The sequence below is a fragment of the Microchirus variegatus genome (genome assembly GCF_963457635.1).
Source record: "Microchirus variegatus genome assembly, chromosome: 19".
NCBI lineage: Eukaryota > Metazoa > Chordata > Actinopteri > Pleuronectiformes > Soleidae > Microchirus > Microchirus variegatus.
In genome coordinates, this window is record NC_139820.1 from 807,573 (window position 1) to 816,871 (window position 9,299).

The following is a 9,299-nucleotide window of genomic DNA, read 5'->3' on the forward strand; positions in this document are numbered from 1 at the left end:
GGCGTCGCCTGTCGGCCATCTTGTGGCCCCGGCGTCTTCAAAACGCCGTTGTGAGGATTGTGAGTGTGTTGTTGTTGTTGTTGTTGTTGTTGTTGTTTGGCTCCTCCCCCTCCTCCTCCTGACCTCTCCGTGAACCCTGCTGTTCAGATCACAGGCGTCAACCCGACACCCTGCCGCCATCTTGGTTCCACCCCCCGAGGGCAGTTTCACGATGGCCTTTGTTTGGCCGAGCTCTGCGGGGCGACGCCGATAAGCCGCCGCCGCCGCCGCCGTGCGGCGCAGGGTGACCCGCATTCCAGAGAGGATTTACAGGCATCGCAGAAACTCATCTGAGCCGCGGATTAAAGCTGAGATCGTGCTCTGACAAGAGACGCCTCTCGCTCGCCGCCTCTCGCTCGCCGCTTCACCTTCGCTGTCGGTGTTTCTCGGTCGTCATGGCGACGGCGGGGCGTCACTCGGGGCGCCGCGCCGCGCCGCGCCGAGGACGGGTCAAGGACAAACGAGGCGCTCGCACGGCACACTAGTCCTCCTGAGACGCTTTGGTTTGAGCCCGAAAGATCGCGTTTTTTCAGATAGCGAGGACAAAGTGAAACGAGGGAAAACTCGCGCCGGGGCACGTTAGCGGCGGTTAGCGGCGTCAGCGCTATCGCACGCTAACGCGCGCCGCGTTTCCACGACGACTGACCGCAATTAGCGCTGCTCTTTTTCGTTTAAAAAACAGACCGCTCGAGTTCCACTGTTGCAGGCGCTAAAGGAGCTAACGCAGCTAACGGAGCTAACTGGTAAACGATGCCTGCACTCCGGTGGCGCGGCACGTAAACATGACGGCGTCTCGCGCGTCTTTATGCGGTCAGTCGTCATGCGTTAGCGTTAGCATGCTCAGCGCTAGTAAAAGCACTGAAACCTATCGTTTGTCCGTTTATAGAAACGTCACAGATTAATTTTCGAAAGCGTTTCCGAGGAGAAGAGAAATCTCTGGATCCTCGTCAGAGCTCTGACTCTTGAGGAGGTTAAACACAGAGTGGGTCACGCCCCCTGCTGGCGTCTCTCTGCGTCTCTCTGCGCCCTCTTAAACACATCTTCACGCTCTCTTGGCAACTGTTTCCTCCTCAACACCATCGCTCGCTCCTTCACTCACGGCGCCATCTGTCTGCAACGTCCTGAAGAGCTGCTGTCTGGACGAGGATTAACAGTCCAGTCTTCCTCAACCCCCTCTTCCTCCTCCTCCTCCTCCACCTCCTCTTCTTCCTCTTCCTCCTCCTCCTCTTCCTCCTCCTCCTCCCCCTCGTCCTCTTCCTCCTCTTCCTCTTCCTCTTCCTCCTCCTCCTCTTCCTCCTCCTCCTCCCCCTCGTCCTCTTCCTCCTCCTCCTCCTCTTCCTCTTCCTCCTCCTCCTCTTCCTCCTCCTCCTCCCCCTCGTCCTCTTCCTCCTCTTCCTCTTCCTCTTCCTCTTCCTCTACCTCCTCCTCTTCTTCCACCTCCTCCTCCCCTTCCTCCTCCTCCTCTTCCTCCCCTTCCTCCTCTTCCTCCTCCTCCTCTTCTTCCTCCTCATCCACCTCTTCCTCCACCTCCTCCACCTCTTCCACCTCCTCCACCTCTTCCTCCTCCTCCACCTCTTCCACCTCCTCCAGCTCCTCCTCCACCTCCTCCACCTCTTCCACCTCCTCCACCTCTTCCTCCTCCTCCACCTCCTCCTCCACCTCCTCCACCTCTTCCTCCTCCTCCACCTCCTCCTCCACCTCCTCCACCTCTTCCACCTCCTCCACCTCCTCCTCCACCTCTTCCACCTCCTCCACCTCTTCCACCTCTTCCTCCTCCTCCACCTCCTCCACCTCTTCCACCTCCTCCACCTCCTCCTCCACCTCTTCCACCTCCTCCACCTCCTCCTCCACCTCTTCCACCTCCTCCACCTCCTCCTCTTCCACCTCCTCCACCTCTTCCACCTCCTCCACCTCTTCCACCACCTCTTCCACCTCCTCCACCTCCTCCACCTCTTCCACCTCCTCCACCTCTTCCACCTCCTCCACCTCCTCCTCCACCTCTTCCACCTCCTCCACCTCCTCCTCCACCTCCTCCTCTTCCACCTCCTCCACCTCTTCCACCTCCTCCACCTCCTCCTCCACCTCCACCTCTTCCACCTCCTCCACCTCTTCCACCACCTCTTCCACCTCCTCCACCTCTTCCACCTCCTCCACCTCTTCCACCTCCTCCACCTCCTCCTCCACCTCCTCCACCTCCTCCTCCACCTCCTCCTCTTCCACCTCCTCCACCTCCTCCTCCACCTCCTCCTCTTCCACCTCCTCCACCTCTTCCTCCTCATCCACCTCTTCCTCCTCCTCCACCTCTTCCACCTCCTCCACCTCTTCCACCTCCTCCACCTCTTCCACCTCCTCCACCTCTTCCTCCTCATCCACCTCTTCCTCCTCCTCCACCTCTTCCACCTCCTCCACCTCTTCCTCCTCATCCACCTCTTCCTCCTCCTCCACCTCTTCCACCTCTTCTTCCTCCTCCTCCTCTTTCTCCTCCTCCTCTTCCTCCTCCTCCTCCTCTTCCTCACAGAGTGACGCTGCAAAGTTTGAAGTTGATCCCAGAAGAAGAAGAAGAAGAAGATGATGATGATGATGAAGATGATGATGAAGATGATGAAGATGATGATGAAGGTCTGAGAGGAGCTCAAACATCTGTTGACTAAAACATTCCAGACTCGTGTTACGACACGACATCTGTCGTCACTGAGGCGTTAACGAAGAATCAGAGGAGCAGAAGCTGAGCCTGAGGATTAGAATACAACTGATTCTCACACCAAAGTCACTCACTCTCCCACACCAAAGTCCATAGAGTAAACCAGTGATTTTAACAGTTCACAGGAGTTGTTGATCCACTGCTGCCTCCATCACTAACTTACAATGACTGATTTTAGTGAATTCAGCTTTTAAAATATTTAATTTAGACTTAACTCAGTGACACAAAGTGACCACACGAGGCAGCAGAGGACCAGCAGCTCCTGTGTCCCTGTGAGCTAAAATCGCCGGTTTTCTCTATGGACTTTGGTGTGGGAGAGTGAGTGGTTTTACAAACGTCAGTTTCCTGTTCTAACAGTGGGCGGAGTCGGGCGTCTGTAGGAGGCGGAGTAACGACGGCGTTAGCGTGACATCATGGTCTGCTGCAGGTCTTTTGTCTCGCTAATCATCAAGTGCATATTTGTGTTGGCGTGTGCGTGACGGTCAGGTGGGCGGCGTCCTCGGGCGTGGGCCGGTGACTGACAGCTGAAGCACACGCACACACACACACACACACAATGCCGGGTAAGGAGAGACGCAGCGCACAGACTAGGCCACGCCCCCGCCGCGGCTAACATGACAGCTGTCAGAGCGTTAGCGCCGCTGCGGCGTTTGTTGTCGACAGCTTTCACTTCTTCACAGACAGAAGAAAACATGAAGAACTGGTTGTGACGTCTCTCTGTGGCTCCAGCTGTAATTACAGTCTGCACAGGTGACCTTTGACCTTTGACCTTTGACCTCACACACACACACACACACACACACGGAAACTAACTGTTTGGACAAGGTCGACGCAAAGCATCGAAGCCACGCCCACAAATCAGTCTGTTTAACTTTATTGATACTTAAACACTTTTTATACACAGATGTCCTCACTTCCTGGAAATGTCCTCACGTCTTCTGTCCTCACGTCTTCTGTCTTCTGTCCTCACGTCTTCTGTCTTCACGTCTTCTGTCCTCACGTCTTCTGTCTTCACGTCTTCTGTCTTCACGTCTTCTGTCTTCTGTCCTCACGTCTTCTGTCTTCACGTCTTCTGTCTTCACGTCTTCTGTCTTCTGTCCTCACGTCTTCTGTCTTCACGTCTTCTGTCTTCTGTCCTCACGTCTTCTGTCTTCACGTCTTCTGTCCTCACGTCTTCTGTCTTCACGTCTTCTGTCTTCTGTCCTCATGTCTTCTGTCCTCACGTCTTCTGTCTTCACGTCTTCTGTCCTCACGTCTTCTGTCTTCTGTCCTCACGTCTTCTGTCTTCTGTCTTCACGTCTTCTGTCCTCACGTCTTCTGTCTTCACGTCTTCTGTCTTCACGTCTTCTGTCTTCTGTCCTCACGTCTTCTGTCTTCACGTCTTCTGTCTTCACGTCTTCTGTCTTCTGTCCTCACGTCTTCTGTCTTCACGTCTTCTGTCTTCTGTCCTCACGTCTTCTGTCTTCACGTCTTCTGTCCTCACGTCTTCTGTCTTCACGTCTTCTGTCTTCTGTCCTCATGTCTTCTGTCCTCACGTCTTCTGTCTTCACGTCTTCTGTCCTCACGTCTTCTGTCTTCTGTCCTCACGTCTTCTGTCTTCTGTCCTCACGTCTTCTGTCCTCACGTCTTCTGTCTTCACGTCTTCTGTCTTCACGTCTTCTGTCTTCTGTCCTCACGTCTTCTGTCTTCACGTCTTCTGTCTTCACGTCTTCTGTCTTCTGTCCTCACGTCTTCTGTCTTCACGTCTTCTGTCTTCTGTCCTCACGTCTTCTGTCTTCACGTCTTCTGTCCTCACGTCTTCTGTCTTCACGTCTTCTGTCTTCTGTCCTCATGTCTTCTGTCCTCACGTCTTCTGTCTTCACGTCTTCTGTCCTCACGTCTTCTGTCTTCTGTCCTCACGTCTTCTGTCTTCTGTCTTCACGTCTTCTGTCCTCACGTCTTCTGTCTTCTGTCCTCACGTCTTCTGTCCTCACATCTTCTGTCTTCACGTCTTCTGTCCTCACGTCTTCTGTCTTCACGTCTTCTGTCTTCTGTCCTCACGTCTTCTGTCCTCACGTCTTCTGTCCTCACGTCTTCTGTCCTCACGTCTTCTGTCCTCACGTCTTGTACGGAAAGCCGAGCAGGTCACATTTGTCCTCTTCTTGTTACAAAGTTAAACCTTGTACAGAGTAAACATATAGAGAGGAGGCATCACAGCGCCCCCTGGTGACGTGGAGACACTCACACACTGACTGATGGACACGTCAGGACCTGCTGAGTTCACACTCTCAGGTGTCTTCACAGGACACGGAGACACTGTCTTCATGTCCTCAAGACGGGGACGGATGGTACAGCCCAAAAATGTCCTCACTTTGTGAATGGTTTGGTCCGAGAGACTAAAGTGTCTCTGAGTCGTCTCTTTGTCTCTTTGTCTCTGATCCTGTCGACAACAGGATGTTTGTGTGGGAAACCAGTTTGTGTGTCAGGGTGTGTGTCAATAGTTACACAACACAATCAACACAATCTGTGTGTGTGTGTGTGTGTTTGTGTCCTGACGATGCGTCACCTCTGCAGCTAAACTAACGTCCTCAGGCTGGTGGCGCCCTCTGCTGGCAGCCTGAAGGAACAGCTGATTATTCTTTGATGATCATGTGACTGTTTTAAAACACACTTTATTTTCCCTTTACAAAGATAAGAGAGAAAAAAAACACCTTTAATGACTTTAAAATAAAACACTTTAAGAGCAAAACTTATTCTGTTTGAGTCGTTTTCTAAACGGAAAAATAACAAGTATTCACAAGAAGTAGATTTGGGATTATAAAAAGATTTTGGAATATTTAGTAGATTATGGAACTTTAAGTAGATTTGGGATTATAAGTATTTGCATGTCAATATAATTTATATGTAATGTATTTATTTATTGATTTACCTGAATCACCGTGGGTCCGTGAACGCATCACCGTCATTTCTATTAATTGACTCTTTGATCCTGATCCGTTTATGTCCCTTAAATCTGATTAAAGTCTAGACTACTGCGTGTGTGTGTGTGTACGTGCGTGTCCGTGCGTGCGTGCGCGCGTGCATGTGTCACAGTAAAAGTCCTGTGTCCACTGTCTCTGCCATTCTGTGCTCCAGAGGACAGACAGCGGCTGCTCAGTGACGGACACACCGAGGACACACCGGGGACACCGAGGACACACCGGGGACACACCGGGGACACACCGGGGACACACCGAGGACACACAGGGGACACACCGGGGACACCGGGGACCATGCTGACGCTGCTGACCTCCATGTACATGATGGTGCGGACCTTCTCCTCTCAGGTGAGCCTTCAAAATAAAAGCGTTCGTCCTTGAACGACGTCATCCTGCGACATGCACGTGCTGCTTCTCGTCCTTTTCCGTCTGTTTTGCTTCCGTTACGTAAGTTAAACTTTACGTCGTGTGTGTGTGTGTGTGTTTTTTTTATTATTTTTTTATTTCTCGGTTAAGTTGCTAATGTGACGTCACGATGCCGATCGAGGTTCAGGTGATAAGTAAAAATGGCGGCCGGAAACTGTACACGCGCGTGAAGGAATCAAGGAAGGAATCAAGGGAAGAAGGAAGGAAGGAAGGAAGGGAGGGAATAGGTTACGTATCTCTTTCTTTTTCGTACTCCATCATCATTAATTCACCGGGAGTCGATTCCACAACATGTTCAGTGTAAAAACGGCAGAAAGTCAGCCACATCCGGCGTTACTTTTCAAAATAAAAGGTCGAATTTGAAAAAAAATTATATATATATATATATATACATATATATATATAACGATTTAATATGCTGCTCAAAATCTTTTTTGTTTTACCTGAATACTTTTTAAATCCAACGTGTATATATGTATATATATTTATATACACACACACCGACGCATATATATATATATATATATATATATATATATTTCTGGTGCTTTTACTTTGAAGGAGGAATTATAGGACATCCTGTTGTGCTCCACGTTTTTGCCGCCACTCTGACGCAGCATATGATCAGCACCATGGTCAGCGCCTGAGTGGTTTTACATATCTATATATGGGTGTGTGTGTGTGTGTGTGTATGTATATACATTATATGTATATATATGTGTATGTGTATGTATATACACATATGCGTTTATATATATATACATACATATATATCTATATGTGTGTGTATATAGTGAAATTTGTCATTTTTGTTTGAAACCAGGGTAAATGGATTATTTCCTGATTTTCAAAACTTCGTTAAAATTATTCCTTAAGAGGTTTGCACATATTTTCGACAGATCCTTGTTCAGGGCGATGTCGACTATTACTGTGCACAATTTCAAGTCATTCCGAGATACTTTTTGTTTTCGAGAAGAAACTCAGCTCACTGTCAAAGTGCATTAGGGAAAATGGATCATTTCCTGATTTTCAAAAATTTGTGAAAATTATTCCTTAAGAGATTTGCAAATATTTTCAACTGATCCTTGTTCAGGGCGATGCCGACTATTATGATGGTAAATTTCAAGTCATTCCGAAATACTTTTTGTTTTTGAGAAGAAACTCAGCTCACTGTCAAAGTGCATCAGAGCAAATGGATAATTTCCTGATTTTCAAAAATTCATTAAAAATATTCCTTAAGAGATTTGCGAATATTTTCAACGGATCCTTGTTCAGGGTGATGCCGACTAGTACTGTGCACAATTTCAAGTCATTCCGAGATACTTCTTGAATTTAAGACTAAAGCCAGCTCAAAGTGCATCAGGGTAAATAGATTATTTCCTGATTAGCAAAAAATCATGAAAATTATTCCTTAAGAGGTTTGCAAATATTTTCAACAGATCCTTGTTCAGGGCGATGCCGACTATTATGATGGTGAATTTCAAGTCATTCCGAGATACTTTTTGTTTTTTTGAAGAAAGTCAGTTCACTGTCAAAGTGCATCAGGGCAAATGGGTCATTTCATGATTTTCAAAAATTCATCAAAATTATTCCTTAAGAGATTTGCAAATAATTTCAACAGATCCTTGTTCAGGGCGATGCCGACTATTATGATGGTGAATTTCAAGTCATTCCGAGATACTTTTGGTTTTTGAGAAGAAACTCAGCTCACTGTCAAAGTGCATCAGGGCAGATGGATCATTTCCTGATTTTCAAAAATTCATTAAAAATATTCCTTAAGAGATTTACAAATATTTTCAACTCATCCTTGTTCAGGGCGATGCCGACTATTATGATGGTGAATTTCAAGTCATTCCGAGATACTTTTTGTTTTTGAGAAGAAACTCAGCTCACTGTCAAAGTGCATCAGGGCAAATGGGTCATTTCCTGATTTTCAAAAATTCATTAAAAATATTCCTTAAGAGATTTACAAATATTTTCAACTCATCCTTGTTCAGGGTGATGCCGACTATTATGATGGTGAATTTCAAGTCATTCCGAGATACTTTTTGTTTTTTTGAAGAAAGTCAGCTCACAGTCAAAGTGCATCAGGGCAAATGGATCATTTCGTGATTTTCAAAAATTCATTAAAAATATTCCTTAAGAGATTTGCGAATATTTTCAACGGATCCTTGTTCAGGGCGATGCCGACTAGTACTGTGCACAATTTCAAGTCATTCCGAGATACTTTTTGAATTTCAGACTAAAGCCAGCTCAAAGTGCATCAGGGTAAATAGATTATTTCCTGATTAGCAAAAAATCATGAAAATTATTCCTTAAGAGATTTGCAAATAATTTCAACAGATCCTTGTTAAGGGCGATGCCGACTATTATGATGGTGAATTTCAAGTCATTCCGAGATACTTTTTGTTTTCGAGAAGAAAGTCAGCTCACTGTCAAAGTGCATCAGGGCAAATGGATCATTTCCTGATTTTCAAAAAAATCGTTAAAATTATTCCTTAAGAGATTTCCGAATATTTTCAACGGATCCTTGTTCAGGGCGATGTCGACTATTATGATGGTAAATTTCAAGTCATTCCGAGATACTTTTTGTTTTTGAGAAGAAAGTCAGTTCACTGTCAAAGTGCATCAGGGCAAATGGATAATTTTCTGATTTTCAAAAATTCATGAAAATTATTCCTTAAGGGTTTTACGAATATTTTCAACGGATCCTTGTTCAGGGCGATGCCGACTATTACTGTGCACAATTTCAAGTGATTCCGAGATACTTTTTGAATTTAAGACTAAAGCCTGCTCAAAGTGCATCAGGGTAAATAGATTATTTCCTGATTAGCAAAAAATCATGAAAATTATTCCTTAAGAGGTTTGCAAATATTTTCAACAGATCCTTGTTCAGGGCGATGCCGACTATTATGATGGTAAATTTCAAGTCATTCCGAGATACTTTTTGTTTTTTTGAAGAAAGTCAGTTCACTGTCAAAGTGCATCAGGGCAAATGGGTCATTTCCTGATTTTCAAAAATTCATTAAAAATATTCCTTAAAAGTTTTGCAAATATTTCCAACGTATCCTTGTTTAGGGCGACACCGACTATTATGATGGTAAATTTCAAGTCATTCCGAGATACTTTTTTTTTTCTGAAGAAAGTCAGCTCACTGTCAAAGTGCATCAGGGCAA